This window comes from Anas acuta, chromosome 5 (assembly GCF_963932015.1).
Source record: "Anas acuta chromosome 5, bAnaAcu1.1, whole genome shotgun sequence".
NCBI lineage: Eukaryota > Metazoa > Chordata > Aves > Anseriformes > Anatidae > Anas > Anas acuta.
Genome location: NC_088983.1, coordinates 34,736,282 through 34,757,591, shown reverse-complemented (window position 1 = coordinate 34,757,591; position 21,310 = coordinate 34,736,282). Strand labels below are relative to the sequence as shown.

At 40.0% G+C, this 21,310-nt stretch overlaps 1 protein-coding gene across 3 annotated transcripts in view; it reads left to right on the top strand.

Moving 5' to 3' along the window:
- The first annotated feature begins 7,041 nt into the window (after positions 1-7,041).
- TTBK2 (tau tubulin kinase 2) overlaps positions 7,042-21,310 on the top strand; it is an 84,266-nt gene continuing 69,997 nt past the window's right edge. For 2 of the 3 annotated variants that reach the window (XM_068684009.1, XM_068684007.1), the window contains exon 1: positions 7,043-7,398. The gene's annotated coding sequence lies outside the window, so the exon portion shown is untranslated. Of the gene's footprint in view, positions 7,399-21,310 lie in introns of all 3 variants that reach the window. The other variant, XM_068684008.1, reaches the window with a different exon arrangement.

Below are 21,310 nucleotides of genomic sequence, written 5' to 3'. Positions count from 1 at the left end.
AGAATGCTGGATTTTATTTCTTTGAACAGAAGAAGCCCAATAAATGTGAAAATCTTTCCCATATTATCCATATTGTTCTTGAGCTTTTCTTGGCTAACTTTGAACACAGGGCTTCCCTCAGCATACTTGTAGCTTTTTACTTTCAAGATGCCACTTATCATTTCCTTTGCTGTCAAATATCCCCAACTACATAGAAAAAGACTTGTCACACAGCTATTTATTTGTTTATAAAATTACTTATTGGATGCAAATTATCCCCAAAAAATTAGCTTGCAGTTTTGTCATAAACAACCTATATCTTATCTCACCAGCTTCAACAAAATTGGCCCTTTTAGCTGGACACACATTCTTATCTGTAACTTATTGTAAAAGACACTACTAACCTGCTTCAGAGGACAGAATGAGATCTCAAAACTGGCACCTTGCTGAATACAAGGCAGAAAATACCAGGAACAGGCATTCCGAGGAAGAGCGAAGTACTGATTTCCTGATGTCCGTGTAGTTCTGTCTTTACACTGACTCACCAATGGAGATGGAGAAAAAGGCTTCAACTCTCCTGCCTGCGCTAATCTCTCCTGCATCTCTAATCGTATTTCGAGGTTCTTATGCCACCAGGTTAAATCCTGCAAAACAGGCCAATTAACTGAGTGTGAATTGAGACCTCACTAGCAAAACAGATTTAAGTTAACATATCTTACCCCTCAGGGGCTTGGGCTAGTAATCAACAGAGGCTGTTCTACAGTATCTCCTAATGTTGTATTAGTTCTTTTTTTGTTCTTATCAATAAATAGAGGTCTAAGAGAGAGAATAATGAAACTGTGGTTCTGGGGAAGGGAAGAGCCATCTTAGGCAACCACCTTTGTATGCATCAGTATTATCATGCTTATTGTCAGGGAAAGGTGGAAGACTAGTTATCAATGCAACTTGGATTATCAAAGTCTTGAATAAAGCAGAGAGTGCTATATCAAACTACAATACTAATAACTACAACTCTTAAGAAGAAAAAGCAATTAAGATGTGAAGCTCCCAGCTAAAGGGAGCTTATAAAAAAAGATGGATAATGACTTTTTACACAGGCAGGTAGTGATAGAACAAGCAGAAACAAGATGATCAAATATACCCCAAGTGAACTGAATTTGTCCTGTGCACATGGATCATTCCTGGTTTGGACTTGTTGCACTTGTGCAGGCTGCAAGGAACGTATTACATCTGTTCAAATGTGCAGCATAATCACTAGATCTTATATAGTCCTTGTGGACAGCACAAGTACACAAATATATACATTGTCCTGGGATTTTTGAGCTATTGCTCTGGATGGATTATGTTGTATTAGAAATTCTGGACAAATGTGTGAAGCCCTATTTTCTGCCCAGACAAAATTTACATGTGGAAAAAAACCACATCTGTGGAGCTGTAGACTTGTGTTTTCCCTGGGTCTTAGGTGACAACATTATTGTTTCAGATACCTACTAGTCAAAGAATGCATCTTACCTGTCCTCAGTATAAACCTACTGCTTGCATGCATGAAAGCAAACAAGCAGAAGGTGGCAGTGCTGCTGTATGTAGTTTTTTCTACTATGCAAAGTAAGAAGCTTTTTTAAATTTGTGCTAGAGAGATGAGATTAGAGGTCACTCAACCAACTAATGGAAGCTCAGTAATGCATCATTGTAAGAAATAACTTCAATCCAATCTTAATGAAATTAGGGTTCAATGCTACTTGTATTTTTCATCCTGTCTCATATTGGGAAGTTGTTTCAGCTGTAAAGTTAATATTCAAAATTGAGTTACTGTTTTGTGGTCACCTATAACTAACCATAATGCACTTTATTACAGGCCTGCAGGGAAACCTGGACACCGAGACCACAACGAGAGCAGCATTTTGTAACCCAGTGGGAGAGGTTGTACATGTGGGTCCGCCAAATATCACCCAGTGGTGTAAAAAGAAAACACACACTTCCTACTAACAGTGGAGATTGGTGTACTGTGGTTTTGGATCTGAAAGAGGTAAATTTATTAAGTGTTTGGACAATTACTTACCTGTAGAGTATTATTCATATCTATGTCCACAAGGACAGATGTGTTACAAATTAGCCCAATTAAATGCTTTGTTGGGGTGATGCATGCAGTCAAATGGCATTTCACATTTAGTTTCCAAAAACTGGTGTTTCAGTTTTATATTAGGGTGGCTTTCCATTTCTTCCTGTGTTTAATGCAAACGATAATTCACAATATGAACATTTGGAGTAACAGCCTTAGACTGCAGGCCACTGAGTAAGTTTGATACAGGCAGGTATTTTGCAACCTGTCTTCAGCATGTTAGTGGTTTGGTGGGAGAGGTTGTGTGCAGGAAGAGATTCTCACCAACATGTTGATGTGGAGAGGGTGTGAAGATGAAACGTAGACCATCTGCTTTTTTTGGCTTTTGTAAAGTTGTGAACCACATGGTATATACTGATAGGCATAAATTGTTAGGCAAATAAAAGCAATCATTTCTTTACAGGATGTTCACCTCAGTTTACACATTTTTGAACTTTTAGGAAGGAAGTTTAGTGGTATCTAGATGCTTATGATTGCTGCAGTTAGACAAAGGTATCTAAGTTACATCACAACATTTGAAATTCTTAAGGAATTGCAGAAATGGAAGAGAATGTCAAAACTCAGCAGCAAGAGGTAATGGGGATAGATGGCAATTTGAAAGGACCCCATTTGTACACTAGAATGCCACATAGTTTATTGAAAACAAAATCAATTATGACAGACTGTAACTCATTTCGTTGCCTGAAAAGCTTTACAGATGAAATGAATCAGAGAAGAAATACTGTAATTTTCATTGTTCAGATGTTTAAAGGTTATAACTGCATGGATGCAGGAGCCAATTTCAGGCAAAGGGGAAATTATAGCAGACTTGCATGAACTGCATTGCACTTAACTGCTAGTCCTCAGGGCTCCTGTATATTCTGGGAAATGCCATGCAGGTACCTATCAAGCTGGCTCTGATTTTAATCCATAGTAGCTGCACTGTCCATAATGTCTGAGTCATTCACTCCTGACTCATGGTGAGTCATTACAAATGGAAAACTAAGGCATCGAAATAGCCTTAGTTTAGCCATAGAAAAGCTGGGGAGTGGACCTGTATTGTAGGTTGGTAACCATCTTGGCTGTAACTATTTTCTGAAGACCAGAATCAATATTTACAGCCTTATTCATAATAAGACCACGCACCTTCATACCTTATTCACTAGGTACTGTAACATCACAAGCCAGTCATCAGGAAGCTTTTTGCAAAATGGAATTATGTACGTATTATGAGGGCTCAAAACAAAATTCCCTTTACATAATGAGGTAAAACTTCCTTTTCCTATTCCATAACTCATAGCATTGGTACTTTTGGTGCACTGCACCACTGCCAATTAACCCTTCTTCTCCTAGCAGAATATCAAGACATAGAGTTTTCACATTTGTCCTCAATTCTGGATCTCCCATTCTAATCAGGAAGTCTCCCTGTTCTCATTTTATTATATGACTGATGTTGATGTCATTTCTCACTCTCTAGACAACATTTGAACTAAACAACATTAATCAGGACATCTTGACTTTCTTTTCTGATATTCTTTTAGAAAGGTATAGAAAAGAGACCATTACAAAAAAAAAAAAAAAAGACTCCAAAAAGTTTCTGAAGCTGTCGAATAGACAAAAAACAATGACTGGACACTGCTCTTAGAGCTCTTCTGAAAAAGATCCAAGATCCTTCTGTCCCTTCAGTGGCGACTAAATGCTTTATTGACAGTCTGTGTCTAGAAATCATGATCTATGAAACACAGTAGGAGCTCAGTTTTCTTACCAGCACAAATAACTTTTCATCTCTTTTTTGTTTGTTTATTTGGTCATAGCTTTCCATAAAGTTTTGTTCGGTATGCCTTTGGAATTTGGAATAATTTATGGCAATAATCATCTTACTTTCCAGCTACAGAGTTCTGGACTGCAGCACTTCGCTTTTGTCTCCTTGCAATCTATAGCCAAGTTAGACATTTAGGATTGAACTATGACAAGACACAGTGTGCTTTTTACTTTGCTCTTTTGATCACCTGAGATACTTAAAAATCTTCAAAACAAATCCAGTGATGCCCATTTGTGGTGTTTTACAACATTTAACTAGGAAAAATTTGCTATATAACTTTATTTTCCCTCTGTTTTGGAAACAACAGACTGTCTGCTGATCTAATCATCTGGGCTTCAGAAAAGTTGAACTAGCAGACAGTTGTTTCCAGTACTTGTTCTTTTGCATTCCAAGGTGAAATTCTTCTCCGAGAAGTATCTGAAACTTTGCTGATGCAAATCATGATCTTCTCCTTCCTGTGATTTTAATCATTGGATCTATAAAAGTGATATTTTCAGCACAAATATAAAATGATAAAAATGTTAGCTTGATTTCAGTGTAAGTGTTTCTCAGGAATAATGAAAGTGAAGTAATAGTTTTTAAAAGAAATATATAAGTATACTATTAACAGGCAGAGACAGGTAAAATGTACACGTGAGAACTTGCCCTCCAGAGAATATCCATAGCAGAAGTAGACTGAGATCTGCAACAGATTGAAGCTCCTCTTCTTTCCCCTTTTCTTTCTACGTAAGAACTAGTAAAGAAAGATTACTAGATGAATTTGCAGCTACATCACAGTTAAATGTTTATCTTTGTTATGTTTTTAAGAGCTTTCTTGTATATGAAGATCTAGAACGCTCATTACCATTCCATGCAGATACAGAGGTGGCTCTTACCTCACATACATTTGATATACCGATTCAAAGGCTGCATGACAAACTCCCATACAAAAAATCACAGTACAATCTGAAGAGAAGGTGTAGGACAGTTTTTGGCTCAGGGTAGCTTTTTCTAGATCCAGTCAACCCTATGCATCTAAGCTTAACATATTGCACTACAGTAAAAAAGTCTAGAGTAGCTTAATTCCATAGTTATATAAAGATTTTATTTATTTATTTATTGTGGTGAAGATAATTCTGCAAGTTTGCGCTGAGAGAGGAAATGCTGTTATCTGTTATATTTACCATCATCTTTGTACCAAAAATAGTAGAACAGAAAGCCTTGAAGAACCTCTTGGTGTATTTCTGGAGCAGTGAATTCAAGAAGATTAGATCCTTTCTGTAAAGACCTCCTGCGCTTAAGTGGAAACAGATTTTCCTTTTGAGAAGGCTCAGTTTTAGTTTATTTTTTCCCTGCTTGACTTTTATTTGAACCATGCAAGTTTTGTCTACTTATGAAGATTCCTTGGTAATTTGAAAACGAGTGACATAACAGATTGCTAGAACTTGAAAGCTCGCTGATGACGAAGGGAAAGAGAATTTGGTCTTCTAAAGCTTGCAGCATGCATGCTGACTAACAGTACGCTAAGAAGATGTGTGCTAATGATGTGATTTGCATGATGCTGGGCATGACAGTGTGGTTATATTAGACAGTGAATTAACATGCAGAGTTACAAACTGAAAAACTATGCCCCTTGGTTTAACAATGATAAATACGTAAACAGACAAACCAGATAAACAAGCTTGTTAAGGCCTTTCCATTCTCTTTAATCAAATCAAAAATTTTCCTGAAGAATTGTACACCTCAGGCAACACATCATTATTTGGGGAGCAATAAGGAAGAGGTGAATTCATATTTATGAGCTCCCAGTTACACCTAGCACAAAGGAGGTTTTGCTGGCATTATTTAAAACAAGAAGTGGTTAGGGAAGTCATCTACCTTCCACTGGAATTTAGGAAAGGCAGTGCTGTCAGGAGGGAATGTGAAAAAAATTATTTGTTTAGCATGTAAGAGGAGTGGGTATAAAGAACAGAGCTATCCTTGACAGAGGTCCTTTGCAGTCACTTTAAGAGACAGGTTTGGAAGAGTATTTAGGTCCAGTAGAATATTTTTCATCAGAGAACTTGTAAATGTCTGTCAAAGGTAGGCAAAACTCCATTTTGCAACTGGGGAAAAGTTATGCTACTGAAGAAAATAAAAGCAACCCTCCTGACCCCATTCCTGGGTATGTAAGACCAGGGTTCCTTCATTTCCATTCATAAGATGAACACTCCTTCATGGTATTAGCTTTCTTAGTAAATTTTTTCTTACTTTAATTGTTAGGGGAAAAAAAAAAAGAGGAAGATGACATTTAAGTAGTCATTACATAATTTCAGTGGTAATGTTCAGCTGCTGGGGAATGGATGGTAACATTAATACCTCCTGATGTTACTGATTTCAGCAGTAAATAGAAAGACTGTACATATTAAGCATTAACTTAGTATCCAAAAGAGCTGGAAACTTTTTTCCTTGAAAGTTTAGATCCAGAGTGTTACATGCAAACAGCTGGGGACTAAGAAAGGCATCAGTTGTGGCCATGATACCTGACGTGATACACTTGCAGATGTTGTCTTCAGAAAAGTAGCACGAATTTTAAGAAATGCAGTTTCTTCTTTTTCCAAGCCGGAGAAACGTTAGCTCTCTCTGAAGGAAGAAGCCCCTTGGTGGAGCTGCCCCTGAGCAAGTGCCAGCAGTCAGGGCTGGCTCGGCAGCCCCAGGGCCGGGTCCCTGCTTTGTGCCGAGCTGCAGGCACCCGCATCCCGCTCCTTCTAACGCAGCTGCCCTGCCGGCCGGGCCCCCTGCAGCCGGTACGTGGCGGCGCGCACGTACCGGGGGCCGAGCACCCAGCCGCAGCCCCCCGAAGCGGAGAGCCCCTCTCCTCAGAGCCCCAAGCTCCGGCCGGCGGGGCGGCGAGGAGGCGGCTCCAGCTGCAGCCCCGCGGGCCCGGCCGGGCCCCGCCGTCCCCTCAGCACCGCGCGGGGGCGGCTGCGGCGGGGCTCCGCGCCGCTCAACCAACCCCGGCCCCGCCGCCGCCGCCTCAAGCCCGTCCTCCTCCCTCCCAGTGATTGACGCCGCCGCCAGCCAATCCCCCCGCGGGGATCTCCGCCGCCGCCCAATCGGCGCCGCGGGAGGCTGGAAGGGGGCGGGCCCCGGCGGGCAGCGGGCTCGGTGGCGCGGCGGCCGAGGAAGGGCGGCGGAGGCGGCGGAGCGGGCGGGCTGCGAGCGGCGGCGCCGCGGGGATGGCGGCGGCGAGGGGGTTACCGCGGGGGGGGGCCGCGGGCCGCTCCGCAGCCCCCTGAGCGCCCCCGGCTCGGCCCCGAGCCCTCGGCCCTCCCCGCGGGCGGGCGGGCCGGCTCCGTCCCGGCCCCGCAGTCGCCATAGAGACCGCGCCGCACGCCATGGGGCGGAGGCTGGCCCGGGGGCCGCTGTAGCGCCGCCGTCCCCCCACCCCCGGCGCCTCGCAGCCCTTCCCCGGGGGCCGCCGGGCTCCTCAGGGAGCCGCCGGCACCGCCAGCACCGCCTGGCCTCGGCGCCGTTCCAGGTGAGGCTGCGGGCGGGTTGCGGCGCTTCACACCCCCCCTCCCCTTCCCCTTATCCCCCCCTCGTCTCCCCTCAGCGCCGAGCCCCGGCACGCGCCCAACGGCCGCGCGCGGGCAGGGCCGGCCGCCTGTCCGTCTGTCCGCCCGCACGGCCGCCTGTCCGTCTGTCAGGCCGCCGGCAGCATCGCTAGGCGAGGCCGGCTGCGCCCGGCTAGGCCGCGGGGGGGGGGGGTCCTCGGCCCGGGGGGGGGGGGAAGCGGCCGGGCTGCGCTTCCAGGCGCACGGCGACACCGCGGCTGCCCCCGCGTCCTTGCGCTCCTCGGCGGCGGGAGGACAAAGGTTGGAGAGGGGCCGGGGAGCCCCCGGGGAGCCGCGGCGGGGCTGGGTGCGGGCAGCGGGGAGCCGCGGGTGTCGGGGACGCGGGTGTGCGGCCCCGATGGGGGCGCAGCAAAAGCCCCGGCCCTCCGCATCCCGGCAGGGGTTGGCAATTCCCGTCACAGGGGCCGGAGGAGCCGGGTTATGAAATGGCTCGCGGTGGCCGTCCTCGGCTGCGCGTGCAGAACCAGTTGAATCGGAGATGAATCCTTCACAACTAGGAAGGGGCATCGGTGGGGAGGCTGAGCGCCCTGAAATTGGGCGTGCTGTGGCTTGGGTGAAATCGCCACAGCCTTGAAGTGGCCGATCGGTTTCCACAGTGTGGTTGTGGAAAAAGCAGCTCGAATTTTATTTGTTCTGCATAGTTAATGCCCTGCCTCTCCTCAACGCACGCAATGCTTGTATAGATTGTTAGCTGCCTTTTAGCTGCTGCTTCTGAGAAAACCAAAGGTTGGAGCTTACTTTGCTGCTCCATTCATTCTGGGTTTTTTGAGGGTGGCTCTTACAACATGAACTCTTGGAACAAGTGTGCCTAACGGTGTTATTCTGTGCTAATTTGCAAAGAAAGCTCCCCCACCGATGATTCCTTTGTCTTACAATGTAAATTACACATAAAAAAGTATTGGGACTTCCTTAACTTTATAAACAAGAAGTATGTTTGTATCTTTTTACAAGCCAAACAAATACAAATATAAGAAAGTCTGACTGCAGCATGCATGTATTCATTGGTGAAAAGTTACTTTGGAAACAATGCATTAAGGCAGTTCTAAAAAAAGCAAAGATGGAATCAGTTACCTCTGACAGTATCACGTCAGTACACTGAAACATCACTGTGCTCTTGAAATCCAGCATCTTTTAACACTTGTCATTTTAGGGGCTAGACTGAGAAGAGCAAATTGAGAGGATGAGGTAGCAAGATGTTTGTTATGTTTAGTATAGTCGTAGTATTATTTCTGCATGTTGCAGTTTGTCTTACCTCTAACATCACAAATTCCAGCAAGGTTTTTCCAGTGAGTGATTAAATCAAGTAAGGTTTCTGAGTGTGATAAAAGAGAGAGGTGAGTGAAGCTTTCACTGTTTGAAACTGATTTCTAAATTACCGGCTTCTACCAGTTCTTTATATATGTGTATATACTGTTAAACACTTACTTAGCATGTGAATTTGTGCTCTGTGGTATATTGATACACTACCATGCTTTCTGTTTTAGCTAAGCCTTGTTTAACTAGTGGGAATGAAGTGATACTCAGCAACAGGAGATGTATAGTTAACTGTATTTTTTCTGTGTTTTGTGTTGTGTCTTTCTCCTGCTGTGTTAAACCACCACACAAAGCCTTTGTGTTTGGCTAGAGGGGAGGAGAGCAGCTGCCTCTTCAACGTAAGATACCAGGATCCTCAGTGGTCTCACAGGGATGCGTCTGACATGGACCAGTCGCTGTGCTTCCTCCCCCTGCCTAACTCTTAAAGCACTCTCTTCCCATGGAGGAGAAACCTGAGCTTTGTTTGATTGATCTCAAGGATCAATTATTTCGCCGTGCATCTAGAAGGTCCATCTGACAGGCTAATTGTTCAAGTAGAGATGTGCAAGAATTAAAATGAGCCAAATTGTCTAAATGCAAGCTGTACCGTAAGGAATCCAAGAACTGCACATCAGGTTTTGTTTAAAAATTACTTAGCATCAACTTGATTTCTTGTCAGCGATGAAAGAAACTTGTTCAAATGCTTAATCTTTTATTTGTTTTCCTTTAATAGGCTCGTGTTTGGTCTACTTAAATGGGAATTAATATATTTAACTTGAAGAAGAGGAAATTATTTCAGGCAGTAGAGTACAAATAAATGGGGCACTTTAATTTTCTGCTTTTCATACACTAACAGAGCGCTTTAATGCTTGTCCTGTATTCCATGTCAGATAGTGATGGAATAAAAGTTAACTTCCCTGCCTTCGTTGGGAAACACTAACTACTAGAATAGTGTGGCTGGTAATAACCATATCTTGTGTGTTCCTTCAGAATTACTTTTTTGAAAATATCATCCAATCTTTTATTTAATCTTTACAACTTTATTATATTTATTAAAATTTTAGAATTGTAGTCTTTTTTCTTTCTTTCATTTTTTTTTCCTTCAGTGCTAGCTGCTAAGTAGTGTACTCTGATGGGAATCAGGTACTTTTTTTTAAGCTGATTATGGAATTGAGATGCCTTTCTTGGCAGTTTCAATTTATAGTCTGTTTTTGTTGTTGGTGGTGGTGGATGTTTTCTCCTCTCTATTAGCTTATACTTCACTGATTTTGAAATCTAAGTAGCGGAAAATGCAAACAATAAAATTTGACCTTGTGACCCTTCACCTCTTTATCTAGTTGAATATCTTTTCTACACTCTTTAGAAGTCCTGTAAGTCGTAACTTCCAAGAACTTACTCTTCAAAACTGTTTTTCAAATATTTTTCTCCATTAATTTAAAAACTTGAGGAGTTTTAAGAAGGGAAGGATGGAATGTGAGAGGAAGGCATACAAGGAGGGCAGAGTGGGAGACTGAAGGTGTCCTTGTGTCCTTAGCATTTTTAACAAAACCATATGTTGTTAAGACTTCAAAAATGTGTTCATCTTTATGTTCAGGCGCGTCTTTCTGTGCTTCTTGTACTGCATGGTTGATTCCATGGTTCTGTGATGGAAAACATTGCTCAAATGCTATTTCATGCTGTTGCTTTGTCTCTGAAGAGATTAATCAATTATCGAGAATTAGGTTATTTGCACTGATGAGGAATTCCATCCGGTAAGTCTTCCTCTCAGAGAAATGTGTGTATGTGCATTTCTTGTTAGCCTTGAGGCTGGTTACAGAGGAAGCTTTGGAGTTGCTGGAAGATGCGAAGGCCGGCTGCTTCCTTGTGGGTGAAGTGCCCCAGCTCGCTTATGGTCTCGGTGACAGCAGTCAGATTTTCCAGTACAAAACCGTCTCATGTATAAAGAACGAGTAAAATATGTTGAACTCCCTTCGAGAGCTTGTAAAAGATGTGAAATCCTTTTAATACGAGGCCACTTGCTTATTTCTGGACATCATTAAGGGATTCATTAATTGGTGCAGAGAGAAGTTACTCTCTGGAGCTGAAATGGGGCAAAACCAGTGGTCGAGGTGGATGTCCTCCCGATCTGCGTGAACGGAGATAACATTAACACATTTTTGAAGCCCTTTTCTTGCAACTGGCATCACGCCATCACTGTGGCCTGTGTTAATGGGCTTGTTTCAGTGGACTGGTCCACAGCTGGAATTGGTTTTGCCTCATGGATTTTGCCTCTTCCCAGTGCTTGGGAACTGTCTCCAGTCAGCAGCCGCTTACTGGTTGTGAAAGAGGGCTTGCTTTCTGCTCTCTGTCGCTTCCCAAATAATTTTCAGATAAGGTTTGTTGCTTTTGTCAGCAGTCTCTCAGTATATTAATTTTTTGCAACATTTCTAGCGACAGATATTTGATACAGTGTTCTTCAGAAATGTAGTAAGAATTGGATTGCTTTGTTTGGTGGACAGCAGGATGTGTTTTGTTGCAGCTGTTAAGTTTACTGCTACAGTAATGCTTCAAATGCCGCTCTTGGCTAGCAGTGCTGCTTCTGAGCAAATTAAGCACGTCTGTTTAGCTTCAGTGTTGATTATTTAAAAAAGGGGGGGAGGGAGAATCTATAAATAGTGTGTGCTTCTTTTCAGCATCAAACTGGTGACTTTTTAGAACATTGGCATTGTTATTTTGTTTTAAACACAATATGTCCAGTTATCTACTGTCTTGAAATAGTTTATTTTCCTGTCTTCCCGTTTGTCAGCATTCTGCATTAAATAGATCCAGAATGTGTGTTATCAAGTGATTAAAGCTGTATTAAAAGAGGAATGCCTGTGCTACTTACTGAGTTTCATTGAATGCTCAGCATTCATATGTGACACTTTGACTTTCTGTTTCCAGTGGTCTAGAAAATCAAGGTATAATTCCCAAAGAGTCGGCCTAGGACAAACCGATGTGTGGTACTCCGGGAGCTGAAGGAGTAGAATAGATATTGGATCAGAATTCTTTTTCTGTATAAATTTGATCAGCTGTGATGCAAGGCTGTAAGGATTGTTGTGATGATCATGATGATTTGGGTGAAGTGGCACTTCTACAATTTTGAGTAAGACAGTATTTCCATTGGGAACGCTGTTGAACAGTCCATCTGGATGGAGAAAAGTAAAGAAAGAATCCCAAGGCAGATCAGTGTGAAGAAAGTATTTATTGGTCTTGTGGGAGGTATGTGCTAACTAACCCAGTCATATTTTGTCTTGACTAGGCTAGGCAAGATCTTAGAAATTGATGCTGAAATTGAGGAGCAAGTTTAAGCCTCCCGCAGTAAAGCAGATGTATAAAGGAACGAAGCTCCATCATCAGCTGGTGTTTGTAATTTATTTATAGCTATATATACACATAAACATAGTTTTTGTGTGTTAGCTACTGCGGATGAAATTGCACGTTATTGCTGAACCAGTCTAACAGCTGGCTGCTGTTTAAAAGTGGAAGATGATGTCCTCTGCTGTGCCTTTTCTAGTGCCCATTGAAATCAGCTGTGTTGATTTAACTTAGAGACTTGACAGTGAATGATTTCAAGAAGGGGGTTGTTTATATTGCTATTTTTCTGATATAATTCTTACTGGGTCATGCTGTTACATGCAACCTCACTCTGAATGTCTAGCTGGGAGAAGTAGCCATAAGCAGATCCTCTCTGTTACAGTAGCTTGGGTACTTGGTTGGTGCATCTTTCTGCCTTTCGTAGCCCAGGAAGAAGGCAAGAGAAGGAGGAATGTTTTACCTAAGAGACCGCATTCAAGTCATGCTCCACTCTCTTCCCTGTTGATTAGGAGAAGGAAGTTTGGGCTGGATGCCATGTTCCGTCTGGACACTTGCCCTTGTTGTTCATATTGTTCTTATGTATTCCATTAGTTTTGAGCCTGGGATGCCTTGGCCATTTGGCTGTGCTTCTGTAAGCACACTGTGCTCCAGCCACTGGACTCACCTTTGAGTCAATTTTTTCTTGACCTCCCTCTGCAGGACAGTTCCATCAGGGAGCAGCTGTACGTTGGCTGGCTGGTTGAGCTGGTAGGTAATACACCAATTCTCTTGAGAGGAACTGCATCGGTGTGTTGTAACAGCTTCCTGAAACATTTGTTTTTCCTAAAGTGAAAGTTTGGACAGAATTGATTTACGGTCTGCATCAGGACCAGGGCCTGCCACACAAGTAGCCCTGCGGTAGATACTGCTCATATTCGATGCTGACAAATTGTAATATGCTCTCATGTTCCTTGCTCTGAAAGAGGTAAGACCTGGGGTCAGAGGAAGCTACTTTTGCTGTTATGTTGTCAGGTGTTACTGTTTTCACATCTACAAAATTAAACCCGCACTCAATCATTCTGAAATAAAACTACTAATTTTAGAGATTTTTAGTTGTATAGAGTAAGTGTTTAGACATTCAAAATATAAAAATATAGCAGAAAATATGTCAGCAATACAACTGGAATTATTTTTAAAGTCCAAGCTTTAATTCTTAGAGACTAGGTATTGAATATCTTTTTTACATACAGACAGTATTTCTGAAGACATGCAATACCGTTATGTAATGCTTTTCATTGTTTAACTGGGGATGAAATGAAAAGCTATAATGTTTTTTGGGAAATTGCAGTTGTGTTTGTAGGGCTAGTTTTGCATTTGTTTGTCAGCTAGCTAAGCTATAATCTGAGTTTGTACTGTAGGTTTTCTGATGTGTAAGAAATTGATACAACTTCTGAGTCTCTTGATCCACATGCATATAATATGTAAACTTATTTTTATGCAATATTCTGTGATACCTTTTTTTTTTTTTGACAAGTTTCTGGACTTATGGCGGAGTTTTAGCATGCTAAATGTACGTAAGATAATACATATCCATAATGAAATATATTTCTGTATTTAGTTTTTAAAGATTAAAGACTTACTGCATATCTCAGTCTGGCTGCTTTAAGACCAGGTGAACTGTTGTAGTTATTGAGGCCAACTTTGTGCACAGCACCAACTTCTCTGGGACTTCTCTAACTCATGTTTGTTATCAGTGGTTGAATAGGAGCATATAATTTAGAACTTCATTCAGTTACTTCTTTTCATCTTTTCAGAATTAATTTTAAGAATTTCAGAAATTATTTGAAATCATCATGAAGCGTTCTAGTAGTACAACATCCTTATTGACTAAAGTTAAAGACCTTGGATTTTTTTTAATCTTTGTAAGCGACCTAAATGTTCAACTGTTGACTGTTATGATTTTGTATATTAGAATACAGATTTCTTGTAATTACTTAGGCTAAAGAAATTTATATTTAATAACCTAAAGGAATTGTGCTTCATATTTTTGACACTCAACACATATTCTCCAATATTTTAATATATTTTTTTCTGCATATTTTCTTGAAATGTGAACACCAACACTGGAAATAATACTCCAGCAGCAATCCTAACACTAGCAGAGAGATTTTATGATCTCCCTTAATATTTATTTGTCTACTCATCCACAGTTGTCATAGCCTTAACACTGCAGTAGATGTGTTTTATTAATAGTGACTGATGATCTATATATCATGTTAGATGATGTTTCCATGTACAGCAGGGAGCACAGAATATGATGCCCTCTCTTACTGGGGCAGACCCTGCGTCATTTGATTGCAGGACTTCGAAAAACTGATGTAGTTTGTTCTGTATCACTTCGCAATCTAAGGATCAACTATACTCCTTCTAAACTATTTTTCTTACGCTGTTAATTAAAACACCTGTGAATAAAGAACTGATTGCAGTGGGACAAATTAGAGATGCATTAGTTCTGAGACCTATTGTTTAATGTGTGATTTTTTTTCTGCCATTTTATTTTCTTAAAACCAGGCTGCTGTGTGCTGCTTAGATGTCTTAGAGCAGTATAGGAGCCACAGCCTTGTCACCTTTACAGGCCAAGGATGTGGGGCCGGGGCTGGGCTGCTGCCTGCCGTGCTGTGTGGAGCTGGCCAAGGTGCTGAGCCACTGCCACCAGCCCCTGCCCGGCACCGGGAAGAGGCTCTCATTCCCCTTCCTCTTTCCGTTCCCGCTTCCTTCTGCAAGCAAACCCTCCTGCCGAAGACATTTTCCCAGAGTGAGCATGTCCAGCTTTCTCACTGCCCTGCTTGCATCGTGTTCAGCAGCAGAAGCTCCAAAAAAAATTAAACCTTGTGCTCCAAATTACACCAAACATATCTACTACGAACCTTGAGCAAGAGATACAAACCTTTCCAATGCGATTCTGTTAGTGCCACTGTAATGTGAAACTTGAGCAGTCACAGCACGTCAGAATGAACTTTCAGATGGTGTCTAAAGGGCAAAAACATTAATCTGCCTGGAATTTAGCACTTGTCACAGAACAGCTGTCTTGTGACCTCTTGGCCCTGGTCCTCAACAGCATCCTACAAAACAGACTCCAAAGATGAGCCTGGAAAATAACACTAATGTCTATAAACAGCTTTCAGGTTATTACAGATGTTTGGCTTTTCCATTTCCCGCAATGTTCTGTCTTCTTCCCCACATCACTCTTTTCTTTCTTGATGCACTTTAAACATGATTAGTGATGGCACCATTTTCAATAAATGCTAAGTACATGAAATACTTCCCACCCCCATTTTAGTAATTTACAGATACTCACTTCCCTCCCCAACAGTTATCCATTTAGTAACCATTAGGGCACATTCATTTGCATCTATGTATAGTCACATTGCCAAATTTGCTATCATTTTAGGTAGGCAGGTATGGTTAAAAACATGAATGCTCATTGATACAGTTATGAAGCACTGCATACATGCAAGTTAGTTGCATGTAATGTAGTACACATAAGACACGTAATATATATAATATAAAATGATGTACATGGATGGATGTAATTCATATATATTCAGTATTCTACATTACAGAGTATGTTAGCGTAACAGTATTGTAAAGAATACTACATTTCTAATTCCCTGCATTAATTTTTATATTAATGCAGATATATATCAGAGAATTGATGCAGAGCAGAAACTACTAAGCTTGCTGGGCTTATTTACCAGCAGTTATGAGAAAGTAGCTACATGAACTGGGAGAGAAGCAAGACTAAACTAGATATTTTGAATATCTGGCATCTTCCTTCTCCCCTCTTCCCATCTGATTTATTTTCCTCAGGTCTTTCCTGGCGAGAGGTTTGGATGTCTTTATGAGGATGCCATGGTTCTTAGGCAAGAGCCTCACTTTCTTGGGGTGACCACAATTCTGCGCAGTGTGACTAAGCGAAGTAACTGAACTGAAGGAAAGAAAAAATGCTTTTTACACTTCAGTACTGCATCCCTCAACACTAAAATAAAACTTCCGAGAATGCATCTGAGACTTGAATCTCGTCTTGTTTTTCCCATCACTAGCTGTCTCAGCTCAACCAGCTTTCCCAGGGCAAGTTGTCCTCCGGTCAGACCTGACAGCTGATAATGACTGACAAATGGATTAAAGAAATGTACTTCTGCCCTGTTTCCCACCTACCCCCCTGAATGTTAGTCTTGTAGGGTTTTTAATATTTAATAATGCAGTAAAAGCCTAGCCCTCTTAGGAGAAGAAATTCTATGTCAGCAAAACATCTGACTACTTCTCTAGAAAAGGATGTACAAATCTCTCTGTCATTCTGATTTGTAGGCAGGTGGTGCCCAACCAAAAGTAGGTGTATATGTCCTGAGTGTAATTATGGGAAAAAGAGCTTAAGCCAATGGTAAGAACTGAATAATAATAATAATAATAATAATAAAAAGCCTGAGTGCATTTATTCAGAATTTGCCTCTCTACTATGTTATCTATGAAAAAGGTTGCGAAGTTAAGATTAAAATGTAGCTAAAATTCAGAGTTTCCATTTGACATTATGTTAAGGAATATCCAACTGTAAAACTATTAGAAAAGTGAATTGTATAAGATGACAACAGAATTACAGGAATTCTTGTTCTCCTTTTCATCAGTTTCATATTGTAAGGGCATTATATATCTTCCCAGTTGTTTTATGGCAGTCATTTATGTAGGTGCTACCTGAGGTAACAACTGGTCATGGAATAAGTTTTTATTTGAACTCAAAACATAGCATTGCTGTACCTGGCCTTCAGTGAGTTCGGATTCATTCCATTAATTTATATTGCTAAAAATCTGACCCAGGGTGCCTGCACCAGCTGCATTAAGAGAAAAATAAATTTATGTTAGGAGATGTGTCTTAATGTGTTTGTTCTGTGCATCTGACTTATAGAATTATTTGAATGTAATGATTAGAGGCATTTCCTAGTTGTATCTGAAGCCATATACTGGAAGGAAAAAACATCCCTTGTCTATTCAATATCTTTGATCAATGAGCTACGGTCTGCTTTTATCATACTGAACTTTGTGTGTAACAGAGTTACATGATAACATGGAAAGCAAAGATGATTGTTGTCTTAGGGTTGGCATAGATTCACTTGGCCTGAATTCTTTGGCATCTGTGGGATAAAATAATGGGAAAATTGTAAGTAATGAATGAACTCATGTCTAAGACACATTTGCTGTTTTCAGCAGACTGCTGTGTGGAAGCCGTCCATGATCCTCACATTTGTGAAGCAGTCCATGATCATCACTGTTGAATCACACCATACTTTAAAACTCTACTGGCTCAGTTTGTGCATGTGTAATTTTCTCTACTTCCTGAGGAGTGTTTAGTCCTATTGAGGAGAATCATTGGCTGTGTGAAAAGTAGGCAAGGAATTACAAAACTAAACATTAAAAGCTGGTTGTGGTGTGATTATGGTTTAAAAGATGACGATGCCTATATGTTTTTCCATGCTTTTGGTTTAAAATTAAATTGAACTGCAGATTCCACAAGTTTTTGTTGTTGTTAAGATGGTTCTAAGTAATTAATATTTTGGCATAATCTCTCCCTGTTTAGGATTTTTTTTTTTTTTATTAGAGTGGAGAGGAAACGATTGCACTGTGTAAAGCAAGGCTTTTAGCTAGAATAGAGAGAAAAAATAAATTGTTAACAGTGGTAATGTCCAACTAATCTAACACCAGCTATGTTTACATGTACATGTAGATTTTTAAACTAGCACTGCCACCTGGAAAGCAATTCTACTCAAAGGGAAGTGGGGAAGATAAGAAGCAGAATAGTGAGGTTAGACTAGTAGAGGAGTGTAATTCTATGGACCTATAGTAGTATCTCTATGTTTTGTGAAGCAAATCTCCACCTTTAGGAATATTTTAGCAAATTACTTGTCTGCTGCTAAAATTTGCAATCAGAACCTCTCTGTCATGTGGTGTAATTTTCAACTACGTACAGAGGAAAAAATAGTACTTCCTAAAGCAATCTTGTTTTTTTATTAATCTAAAGAGCTGTTGTAATTCAAGTAGCTGTAGTCAGCTGTGATATCATTTGAGTAAGATTACATGATGTTAAGTGGTTTTGATAGCACTGTACAGTTTAACATTTGAGTCTTTTACTGTAATAGCATATTCCGTGAATAGCTTAACTTTATAGCAGTAGGTATAATTTAAAACCTTACTACAAAGGATTTTAGCAAAAGCAGTATTATAAGAGAATATTTGATACTTATTTAAGAATATAAATATGGTCATAACCACATCACATAAGGAGATGAATGAATGAATGTAACGAAAAGTGAGATGCATTTAATAGCCTGTGAATGGTTTGATCACTGGTATATTTGAAATTGCTTCAAACCCCACACTGCTCCTTGACTGCTACAAACCATGCTTTCTTTAATCTCTCTTTTTTTTTTAAAATATAAGCTAACGTTTACTAAAAGATACATAGAAACTCATTTTTAAGAGTTAATATTCTGTATTTTCTAAATATATATATCTTAGTAGATTTTGATACTTCATCTGGAGAGAGCATTTCTAATTGTAGTGTTTGACAGAATCACAAACTTGCTCTGTGTAGGGGTACCAAATTTAAAAGGGAATATTCCACTTCAATTATAATTAAAAAAAAACACATGAGCAAATACGGAAAATTGTTGAAAGTTACAGGACTGTAGTATAGGTGAAAGTTATTAAATCAACATAATTTCATTGCTGTCTGCAGCATGGCTTGATGCACCTTGATTAGAGGTGGAATTTATGCTTATAATATTAGTGATTAGTATTAGTTTTTAATGTGCATGTGAAAATCTGAATTTGAATGAGAAGCCTGGTAATGGAGGGAATGGGAAATGTGTCAGTTGATGGGATGAGTACTATAAATAGATATGTTGAGACTATTATAAACTAAACCCAGCCCAAAAAGGGAGAGACAGAACTTGGAAAATAGAAGGTGAAATGATGGATCAAATTGTACTTGAAGATCCTGAATGTTTCTTGCATACAAGAGTTTATATACTTTTTTTTTTTTTTTTTTGGTCCAAAATAACTGCCTTACAGAAGTGCCAAAAAAAAAAAAAAGTTTACCTGAGTTGAAATTTCTGTCATTGTTCCCACAATGGGTAGTTAATCAAGTCAGGGCTTCTTTTAAGCAATTGACAAAAGATTATGGACAAGAATCTAATTCAAATCACAACTTGCCAATTCAGATCATATGAATTAATGGTGTTACAAGAAGCAGAATTTCTCTTTCCTCTCTCCATCTTCCCAGATGTGTAGATGGCCAGTCTGGAGCAGACTAGTGGTCTGTATTCAGCAGTGGTCTTAAGTGGATGCCTAAGAGAAAAATATGAGAACAGAGAGTGCATAAGAGAGCACATTATAAGCTCAATTTTCTATTCAGGGACTTCTGAGCTGGATATGGTTAATAAATATTTTCAGTAACCTGTGACAGTTTTCTTTTCCATGTAGTTGTCCAGTGTTCCTTTGAACCATTGTAAACCTTTATTGTTCACAGCGTCTGTTGGCAAGAAGTTGCCACATTAGCTACTACTTCATGAAGAACTCTGTTCATGTGTTTGTTCTGAGCCTGGCTTCTGCTTACGTCGTCTGTTTTATTTTATTTTTTTAATTTCCTTTAATTTAAAATTAATTTAAAAATTAATTTTTAATTAATTTTAATTGAATAAGATCATGGGTAGATGGTTCCTAGCCAATGTCTCCATGCCCCTAATGATTCTGTAGACCTCTGTTGCGTACCCCTCTATTTCTTATAATCTCATTTGAAAAAAAATGTCATTCATTACTTCAGGTGGAAATTATCCTGTATCTCTGATTATCTTGTTCCACTTTCTGAACTTACTTATTTTAAATTTTTAGATAGGAAGGATTTGAACTGCATACTGTACTCAAAGTATCGGTGAACTATGGGTATATAAAACACAATAATAATCTTCATGCTGTTGTCTGTTTTGTCTGAATTGCTAACATTTCATTGTTTTTGACTGCTATTTATCATTAAGTTGCAATCTCTTGTAACTGTATATCATAATAACTAAGACCTTACTTTTGATTGCAAGGAAGAGAAGTTAGGATTATTTTTTTTGGTGTACATGAGTTTAGATTTATCTACACATAACCTCACCTTTATCTACACATAGCCTCACCTCATTTAATGCCTCTTAACCAATTGTTTTGTGTGTGTGAGGACTTGTCCTTTCTTGCCATGTCTGTTTAGTTTCTTTAAAAAGGTTTTGTCAAGTGCTTTTTAGGAAGCCAAACAGACATTATTTAGATCCTTCTTGCACACGAGGCTATTACAGGAAGCTGTGCACTGGGCACAGCTCAATGAACATAGGCTGGTGGTCTGCCAGCTGGGCAGAGCTTGTGAGTCACTTGAACACCATCAGTGGGGACGGCAGTTTGCTGTTCACGTCACCCTGCTGATCATCTCACCAACATGCCTCTGCAGATTTTTGTATTTTCAAAAAAGTTATTCCCATTTATATTTAGAGTTTACCATGAACTTTGCTTGATTGGATTAAGTATTCAGAAATTGATAGCTATTAGTTGTATCTATTCCCTTTCTTGCCCAGTCTTTAGCAGCAGCTTTTTTTTCTCTGTAACTGACTATTCCAACATTTCAAAATGCTGTAAGAATTGTTATTTTGAGATAAATCCAAACTATAAGTAGGTTGATATTATAATACCATGTAACTATTTCAAATCATTGTTTGATTTCAAGCTTTGTATCAGTGTTGAAAACCACGTGTAATATCACTTCACTCTTCTTCAATTTTACAAGGATTTTAAAAACAATTATTGTAATGCTGTATAATTTAGGTAATTGCAGAACTATCTTTCTATTTGTGTGTTTAAAATTTGTTTTACATCATGTAAGTGATCAGAGAAATAGTTTCTGTGAAGGCTTTTATGACAGGTAAAATAAGTTCTTGTCATGGAAAAAATACTACTCTAGTTCCACTCAGGTTTGTTGAAACTGTCACAGTTATAGTGGATCAAAGATACAGAAATATGTATTTTTTAACAAATGACACTTATTTTTTAATGGATTTTGGGGTAATTAATAAGGTTTCCCATATCTTTTTTTTTTTTTTTTTTGGAACTCACTCTTGAGTTGTGAGG